Here is a 10,178-nt window from a genome sequence, read left to right on the forward strand (position 1 = left end):
CCAAATCAGCTATCGCAGAAATAGAAAAAAAGAGTGGATCAGCAATAATAAACAAACCTCCATTTCGATTTGTTTTTACGAATTTTTAACTTCTGTTCATTTCCAAAGAGATAAACATGAGAAACCAAAAAATGCGCTAAATTTAATTCACAAAATGGAACTTGGTTTTTTGCTATCCTTAAACTGAGTTTTGAGTTAAATTTCTTGACCGTGCAGCTGTACGAAAAATTTCGCCGCACCCCATTTCTCGTTCGTAAAATTTTGTAAACAGGACGTGCGAACTGTCTAAAGTGGTTATTTTCGGATGGGCAATAACGTAACAACTCGAAAGACTCGGTTAAACGGAGTAAAAGAAAAACGTGTCTATATTGTCAGAGTTTCGATAACAGAAAGGGAAGAGTCTGACAGCTCACACACTGTCATTGCGTAACTACAGTAGAAGCCTTGCATTGTAGTAACGGGCGTTATGCATAGGGTTGCCACCTTAACACCCCTGCTCAACCTTTGCAGATCGCCAACCCTATATTGGCTCGATGTCGCCGAAACGCTGGTGCCGGTAGCCCCTTGGTCATCATGTCGGCCTGCTGTTCCGCAGTTGGCAGATACTCCAATCTAATCCGCCCGCCCTGGATCAGTTCCCTCAGGAAATGGAACTTCACATCCATGTGCTTGATTCGGCCGAAGTCCTTCGACTCTTCGGCAATCCTAATCGTTGACTGATTGTCTTCAAAAATCGTGACAGCTTCTTCGATCTTACAGCCAACATCTAGCAATAGTCTCGCCAACCATATTTCGTGGCAAGCGACTTTGCACAAAGCCGTGAGCTCGGCCTCCGTAGACGAGAGAGATACTGTTTGTTGTTTACGAGTGATCCAACTCACTGTACAGCCAAACACCTTCAAAATTCCGCCACTTACGGAACGTCGATCTACCGTATCGTTTGCCCAGTCCGCATCCGAATAGACTAGCAAAGTCGGTGCCTTCTCATCTCGTCGATACTCCAGTCCCAAGCTTAATGTACCCTGTACATAACGGAGTACGCGCTTCAAATGCGCCCAGTGCTCATCACTTGGGCAGCTCTGGAACTGGCTAAGAAAGTTCACAGCAGCCGCCAAATCCGGTCGAGTTGTCATCGCGGCGTACGTTAAACAGCCGATCAACTCCCGGTACGGTAGCTTGGTTCGTTGCGGTTCCTTGGCTTGGCACAACTTCAGTCGATTCTCCAACGGTGTAGCTATCGGCTTACAGCTCTCCATCCCGAAGCGACGCAGCATTGCTTCGAGGTATTTCCGCTGACTTATCTGCATCACACCCGTCTGAAGATCTCGATCTACACACATTCCCAGGAAGCACTTGATTTCTCCGGTGTCGGTCATCTCAAATTCTTCAGAAAGTCTCTTCTTAATGTTCACTACAACTTTCAGTGAGGACCCGACAACAAGAACATCATCCACGTAAAGCACTAAAAACACTGTGTCTTCACCATCTTCCAAAGTGTATAAACACTGATCGTTTGCACTTCTTTTGAAACCAAGGGAATCTTCCGCAAATTCATTGAAGCAATCATTCCAGGCCTTAGATGCTTGCTTCAATCCGTAGATAGACCGCTCCAATCGGCACACCAGATCCTGGCCTTCCACAAACCCTTCCGGTTGGGCCATATAGATCTCTTCAGATAGCCGTCCATTCAGGAACGCTGTGGCAACATCCATTTGGTGAACGTACATCTTTCTGTGGTTTGCTACCGCTAAGACCGTACGCAGCGTGTCCAACTTTGCCACTGGAGAGTACGTTTCACAGTAGTCGAAACCGTACCTCTGGCTAAAACCTCTAGCCACCAATCGTGCTTTGTAACGATCTGGCTTTCCATCAACACCCGGCTTCACTTTAAAAACCCATTTACAAGTGATAGGTGTACGACCACTAGGCAACTTCGTCAATTTCCAGGTCTTGTTCTTCTTTAACGAAGCCATTTCACTATCGATAGCTGCCTTCCATTTATCCCAATCGTTTCGGTTTCGGGCATCTGCAACCGACTTGGGATAATCTTCAATGTAGCTCTCAGCACTAAGAGCATACGCTGCGTAATCCATTTCAAAATCGTCGTGCCAAGCTGGAACCGTTCGCTGTCGCTGCGGTCTTCTGGAATCTTCTACGGATTCTTCACGATCACTATCACTCGGTTCTTCTGCTTCTTCGTAGAAACTTTCTTCTCCAGTCGCCGATTCCGGATTTTCCGCTTCGCCCACACTTTCTTCATCAACCACACTTCCCGCCGAATCCATGACTACGGCTTGCCGTGGTAGACACACTACTTTTCGTGGTGAAACCTCTTCAAACTCCGCAATCGGTTTCTCAGTCTTAAGAAAGTCAACATTCCGAGCGTGCACTATCTTCTTCGATTTCGGATTCCACACTCTATACCCGTTCGCAGCGTACCCCAAGAATATGCCCTTCCACGACTTCGGATCAAGTTTCTTGCGCAATTCGCCCGGTACATGCACAAACACGTCACATCCGAACACTTTCAAATTGGACACATCGGGTCGCTTTCCATTCCACATCTCGAATGGAGTTTTACCAGCTGGAATCGAACTAGACGGGCTTCGATTCGCCAGATATGCCGCAGTTTGCACTGCCTGGCCCCAGAAACACTTGTTAACTCCGGAAGCTTCGAGCATAGAGCGAGCCTTTTCAACAAGGGTGCGATTCATACGCTCACTTACCCCGTTCTGCTCTGGCGTATAAGGAACTGTCCACTCGATACTAATCCCTTTTTCCCGGCAGAAACTCACAAATCGCTTCCCGCGGTACTCTCCGCCATTATCGCATCGCAACCGACTAATTTTCTGTCCGAACTTCGCAGATGCCTGAGCCTCGAATTGTTGGAAGCAATCTAACACAGTGTCTTTACTTCCCAACAAATAAACAACCGTAAAGTGGCTCCAATCGTCAATAAACGTGACGAAGTATTTCGCACCATCACACCCGACCGGCGAAACGGGACCGCATACATCCGAATGTATGATTTCGAGAACGCGCGACGATCTCTTCTCTTCTCGTACCGAAAATGGTTGCCGTGTTTGCTTTCCAAGCACACAAGATTCGCACACAATCACACTTTTGTCGATCTTGCCTTTTCCCGTGCTCATTCCCACTACCATCTCATCACGCACAAGACTTTCTAGACCTTTCGCACTAAGATGCCCAAACCGTTGGTGCCACAATTCCAAGCCCTTTGGAATTCGACCACACGACAACATTGCCTCACTCACACCAGCTTTGTCGCTATAGAAATGCAACCCATAAAGCTTCCCGGTACGTGAACCGCAGGCAACCAACTCTGACCCACGGTAAATTTTTACTTTGCCACCACTGTAGACGGTTTTCATGCCCAAACTGTCGATTCTCATTACGGAAAACAAGTTACTTCTGAGATCGGGCACATACAGCACATTCTTCACGGTGCACTGCTGCATACTACCGTTTACATCCGCCCAAACTTTCACCGAGCCAGAATGCTCTGCCACAATACACTGGCCGTCTTTGGCAATCGCGATTTCGATGGGACACTTTAGCGGCTTTAAATTTTCGAATAACTTCTTGTCGTTTACCAAGTGGTCAGAACAGCCAGAATCGATAAACCAATTTATCTTTCGCAAATCACTTTGGGCACTGCCCCTGCTCAAGCTCATAAAACAAACACTCTTCTGAGCTACATGGGCCTTGGACTGATTTGGTCGAGCATCATTCTTCTCCTTCTTTTTCTTAGGACACTCCGCGATTCTATGCCCCTCACTCCCACAACCAAAGCACTTTAGTTTCTTCTTTCTAAACCCCTGCTTCGATCCGTGGAAAGCAGCTTCTCCGTTTTTCGGTGAGCTCTCCCGGTGGCTCAAACCAACACATTTGCGTTTCGTCTCTTCGTCTAACAAACGACACTTGACGAACTCGAGAGACAGATTTTCTTCGGGCATCGTTTCAAGAGCCGTAACCACCGTCGCGAAAGATGGGCCGAGAGTTAACAAGAGATAACAAATGGTATCAATCTCTTCGCACACAGCACCAGTGCCTCTATACTCTCTAATCAGCCGATCGAACTCAAGAAAATGCCGACTCAAATCACCACTATCAAAACGCAAACTCAAAATTTGCCGCTGGAGGTGCAACCGTTGCGCGATGCTACGCCGTTCGAAAACACGATGGAGAGAATCCCAAATATCTTTCGGGGATTCTTTATCGCGCACATACTCGAGCTGCGAGTCATGTATGCGTGAGATCAGTAAGGATTTACACTTTTTGTCCTCCTTTCTACGCTTCTCACGCGCCCTCTCTTTCTGGCGTCGGATCTCAGCACTATCCTCATCCTTAACGCACAGCTCCTCCTTTTCCGCCGCATGCGATGCCACACAATCTTCGAGATCGTGCTCCTCTAGCAAAACCCGCATGCGGAACTTCCATGCCGGAAAATTCTTGCCGTCGAATACCGGAAAGAAGTGACGATCCGACCGTTCCTCTTCCATCACGAAAAATACTTGTTTTAACCCGACGATACCGAACCGTGCTCTGGGCCCATAACCTAAAGTGGTTATTTTCGGATGGGCAATAACGTAACAACTCGAAAGACTCGGTTAAACGGAGTAAAAGAAAAACGTGTCTATATTGTCAGAGTTTCGATAACAGAAAGGGAAGAGTCTGACAGCTCACACACTGTCATTGCGTAACTACAGTAGAATCACTTCCATCTGTACCGTTGAGCCGTCAACACGTACGCCGGAGCATCGTATCGTTGCTGTGTACCTGCAGGAACATTTTACATTATTTATTTTTTCCTTACCTGTATTTCAATCAGCACTTTTCAGTGCTAAAATTATTTTCATTTTCTTTTATTCATATTTTCTCTTTTCTTTCCAGCATGGGGAAGTCTTCGGCCGGCTCAAGGGCCGGAAGAAAACGGATTGCTGAACCTAATCCAGGGCCATCTGCCAAAAAAGTTGAAATTTCCAATTCATTTGATGTCCTTCATAACATCGGTGATGAGGAAATATTCATATTTAATTCTGATAAGTGTACTAAGAAACCTTCTTCTTCTTCTTATACTCTTAAAAACGAAAAGATTCCACCAATAACGGTCACGATTCCTGACTTCAATGCCTTTCGAAAAGAAATCGTCACTTCCGTCAAGGATGTGAAGATTTCTTTTCAGATCGGTCGAAGGGGAACTGCTCGTATATTGGCGGAATCTTTTAATGATTTTCAAAAAATTTTAAATTATTTGAATAATAAAAAACACCAATTTTTTACGTACGACACTAGAGGTGATCGTCCTTTTAAAGTTGTACTTCGTGGTCTCACCGGCGATCAGACACCGGATGAGATCACAAATGAATTAAATTCTTTGTTAGGTTTTTCTCTAATTCAAGTAATTCAAATGAGGAAAAGAACCAACACGAATAATACCAGTAGTGTTGGTTTTGCTCCTGAACTTTATTTGATCCATTTTAAAAAGGATCAGGTTAATAATTTGAAAATTTTGGAAAAGGCTCGTCTTATGTTTCATTGTCGAGTAAAATTTGAACCTTTTCGTAAATCCCATACAAATTTTTTACAAAATATTACGCAATGTCGTCGTTGTCAAGCTTTTTGTCATGGCACTAAAAATTGTAGAATGAATGCCAGATGCATGTTTTGCGGCTCATTCGATCATGAAAAATCTAAATGCCTTTTTGGTGGTGATAAGCCAAAAACAGAATTTTTTAAGTGTGCGAATTGCGCAGGTAATCATTCCTCGAATTCTCTAGATTGTCCCGTTAGGGCAAAAATTGTTGCTTCTAGGAAAAACCCCAAAGTTTCCAGAAAAGTTTCTTCTCCTCCTTCCTCTTTTTCGTCTACACACGTCAGACCGGCAAACAACCTGCCTGTTCGCAGTCAGCCTCGGCCTACATTGGAATCACGGCTGGGTAATACCCGAAGTGATTTTAATGTTACCTGGGCTGATTCTGCGCCACAGACTCGTTGTTTATCGTTCTCAGAGGTGGTTGAAAATGGGTTGCCCTCTTCAGGTTTAACTAATAAAAATGGGAAAAAACCAAGTCTCAACGTTCATGCGAAGGCTTGGGAAAATCCCCGAAATTCAAATACTTTTTCTTCTCCTTCCTCTTCTGATTCTAACAATTTTGTTGATTTGGGTGAGATTACTGAGGAAAAATTAAAATTTCTGCATCAAAATTTAATGGAAATGATGCAACTTATGTTGAAAGCAAATTCAATGTTTGAAGCTTTCCAAACTTCTTTTAATTATGCTAACAAAATTATTATGACTTTACGATTCCCTCATGGATCTTTGCTGGCTAACCAAGACGAGTTCTTTTTATTTTTGAAAACTCAAAACATACATATTGCTGCCATCACTGAAACTTTTTTAAAGCCAGACAATAACTTGAAAAGCAATGCTTTCTTTAAAATTTTACGAAATGATCGACTTGATCGACAAGGTGGGGGTGTAGCTATTGTCATCAATAGTCGTCTCAAATTTAGACTTCTTCCTTCTTTCAATACAAAAGTCTTAGAAACAATTGGAATTGAATTAGAAACTTCAATGGGGAAAATTATAATTATTGCCGCATATTTGCCTTTTCAATGCAGCGGTGAACAGAAAAATTTTTTGAAGGGAGATTTACAAAAACTCACCAGAAATAAATCTAAATTTTTTGTTATTGGTGACTTTAATGCAAAACACCGATCTTGGAATAATATTTCATCAAATTCAAATGGGAATATTTTATTTAATGACTGCTCTGCAGGTTATTATACTGTTGAATATCCTAATGGGCATACTTGTTTCTCTTCGATTAGAAATCCTTCCACAATTGATTCGGTTCTAACGGATTTAGGCGAGCATTGTAGTCAATTAGTTACTCATGCGGACCTCGATTCAGACCACCTTCCAGTAACTTTTTCTTTATCCCAAAGTCCCATTGAAAACCCTTTAAAATCAACTTTTAACTTTCAAAAAGCTGACTGGGAGCGATATAGGAATTTTATTGAACGTAATTTGAATGTAAACGTTCCACTTAATTCAATAGAAGATATTGATTTGGCTGTAGAAAATTTGACAACTTCAATAGTCAATGCTAAAGCCGCTTCAATACCCAAAGTTAAACATAAATTTAATCAACCTTTAATTGACGATGATCTTCAGTTTTTGATACGACTGAAAAACATTCGTCGACGCCAATATCAACGTACTAGGGATCCTTATTTGAAATTTATTTATTGCGACCTTCAAAAAGAGATCAAACGTCGTTTAAATTTCATTCGTAATGAAAATTTTGCCAAAGCAGTAGAGTACATAAAACCCTACTCAAAGCCTTTTTGGAAATTAACTAAAATTCTGAAAAAGCCCCAGAAGCCAATTCCTACTTTGAAAGACGGGGATAAACTTCTTTTAACGAATGCAGAAAAAGCTCAAAAATTAGCCCAACAATTTGAGTCTGCTCATGATTTTAATTTAAACGTTGTAAGTCCAATTGATGCTCAAATTTCCCTTGAATTTGATGATATTCTTTCTAAACAAAATGTATTTGAAAGTTCTTATGAGACAAATATTGATGAACTTAAATTGATTTGCAAAAAATTTAAAAATATGAAAGCCCCAGGGGAAGATGGGATTTTCTATATTCTTATTAAAAAGTTGCCTGAAAGCACTTTAAATTTTTTAGTTAAAATCTTCAATGAATGTTTTCACTTGGCTTATTTTCCAAATAAATGGAAAAATGCTAAAGTAACTCCAATTTTAAAACCTGGAAAAAGTGCTTCAGAGCCTTCAAGTTATCGACCAATTAGTTTGCTCCCTTCTTTAAGTAAACTATTTGAGAGAGTTATTTTGAATAGAATGATGATTCACATTAATAAGAATTCTATTTTCCCTGATGAACAATTTGGTTTTCGTCATGGACATTCTACTACACATCAACTTTTGAGTGTAACTAATATGATTAACGCTAGCAAATCTGAAGGATATTCAACTGGTGTTGCTCTTCTTGATATTGAAAAAGCTTTTGACAGTGTTTGGCACAAAGGTTTAGTAGCTAAACTAGCTCGATTTGATTTTCCTGTATATCTCACCAAAATTATTCAAAATTATTTGACTAGCCGAACTTTACAAGTAAGCTATCAAAATTCATGCTCTGAAAGGACACCCATTAGAGCTGGTGTCCCTCAGGGCAGTATACTTGGGCCAATCTTATACAATATTTTTACTTCTGATCTTCCTGATGTACCAGAAGGAAAAGGTAGAAGATTATTTGCTGATGATACTTTGCTTTCAGCCAAAGGTCGAAATTTACGGGTGGTACGCAGTAGATTGCAACAAAATTTAAATTCCTTTTTGAATTACTTGAAAATGTGGAAAATTTCTCCTAACGCTTCCAAAACTCAACTTATTTTATTTCCCCATAAGCGAAGAGCTCAATTTTTAAAACCTAATGAAAATCATTCCATAACTTTTAATGGGGTTTTATTAGAATGGTCTGATCACGTGAAGTACCTGGGACTTACACTTGATCGGAATCTTACTTTTAAAAATCACATTGAAGATATTCAATCTAAGTGTAATAAATATACTAAATCTCTTTATTCTCTCATCAACAGGAAATCCAGGTTGTGTCTGCGAAATAAGATGTTAATCTACAAACAGGTATTCCGACCAGCGATAATGTATGCAGTTCCGATTTGGTCTAGCTGCTGCGCGACGAGGAAGAAAGCCATCCAGAGGATTCAGAACAAGGTTCTGAAAATGATTTTGCGGCTTCCACCTTGGCACAGCACCGAAGATCTTCATCGGATTGCAGGCATTGAATCTATCGAAGAGATGGCCAACAAAATCATCTCCAACTTCAGAGGCAAATCGATGCAGTCTTCCATCGCAGAGATTCGTTCTCTTTATAATTAGTTTTATTTTAGGATAGTTTTAGTTTTTAGTAGTAAGTTTAAAATATTTTTTGACATTACAGGATGTTCTCCTACATAAAAATACTTGATTGCACTCAGCAAAATTAATTCAAATAAATAAATTAAAGTGATTAACAAACTATAGGGCTCTGGACAGTTCATCATTGAACTGAACACCTAATTTAATGTAATAATGTAATATAAATGTAATGATGAATTGGTACAAATAAAGACATATTTAAAAAAAAAAAAAAACTACAGTAGAAGCCTTGCATTGTAGTAACGGGCGTTATGCATAGGGTTGCCACCTTAACACTGTCACCACAAAAGGGAGAATACGTCATCGTGAATCGACCCATGGCCGATGACATGACATAGTGAATACGATGCGATGCGATGCGGTGAATGCGATTCAATGCGGTGAACCACGCACATTTGATGAAAATGTATGTGAATCGCTTAAACCTGACATACTCAACGCGGCGAAGCAGATGTCAATTTGTTCCGCCGCTCGAGTTCGCGTAGGCTGCGTCCTTAAATTTTCCGCCGATTCGCATCGCATCGCACTCACTATTGAGGCCGGTGACATAGGCCGATGACATAGTGAGTGCGATGCGATGCGAATTGGCGGAAAATTTACGGACGCAGCCTACGCGAACTCTAGCGGCGGAACAAATTGACATCTGCTTCGCCGCGTTGAGTATGTCAGGTTTAAGCGATTCACATACATTTTCATCAAATGTGGTTCACCGCATTGATTCGCATTCACCGCATCGCATCGCATCGTATTCACTATGTCATCGGCCATAGTGAGTGTGATGCGATGCGAATTGGCGGAAAATTTACGGACGCAGCCTATGCGAACTCGAGCGGCGGAACAGATTGACATCTCCTTCGCCGCGTTGAGTATGTCAGGTTTAAGCGATTCACATACATTTTCATCAATAAATGTGGTTCACCGCATTGAACCGCATTCACCGCATCGTATTCACTATGTCATCGGCCTGAGGCCGATGACACACAGCAAGAAAAATTCGTGTAATTTTAGATTGAAAACGATGCACGAAAACGGAACACCGTTTATGATCTAAATTTACATCATCTTTACATCGAGGCGTGTAAATTTAGACCAAAAACGATGCACGAAAAGAGAACAGCATATTGTCGTGTAAAAATACACAGCGATGTAAAATTTTAGATTTTTTTTTCGGAATATTAGAAATTTT

The sequence above is a fragment of the Uranotaenia lowii genome, chromosome 1 (genome assembly GCF_029784155.1).
Source record: "Uranotaenia lowii strain MFRU-FL chromosome 1, ASM2978415v1, whole genome shotgun sequence".
Classification (NCBI taxonomy): Eukaryota; Metazoa; Arthropoda; class Insecta; order Diptera; family Culicidae; genus Uranotaenia; species Uranotaenia lowii.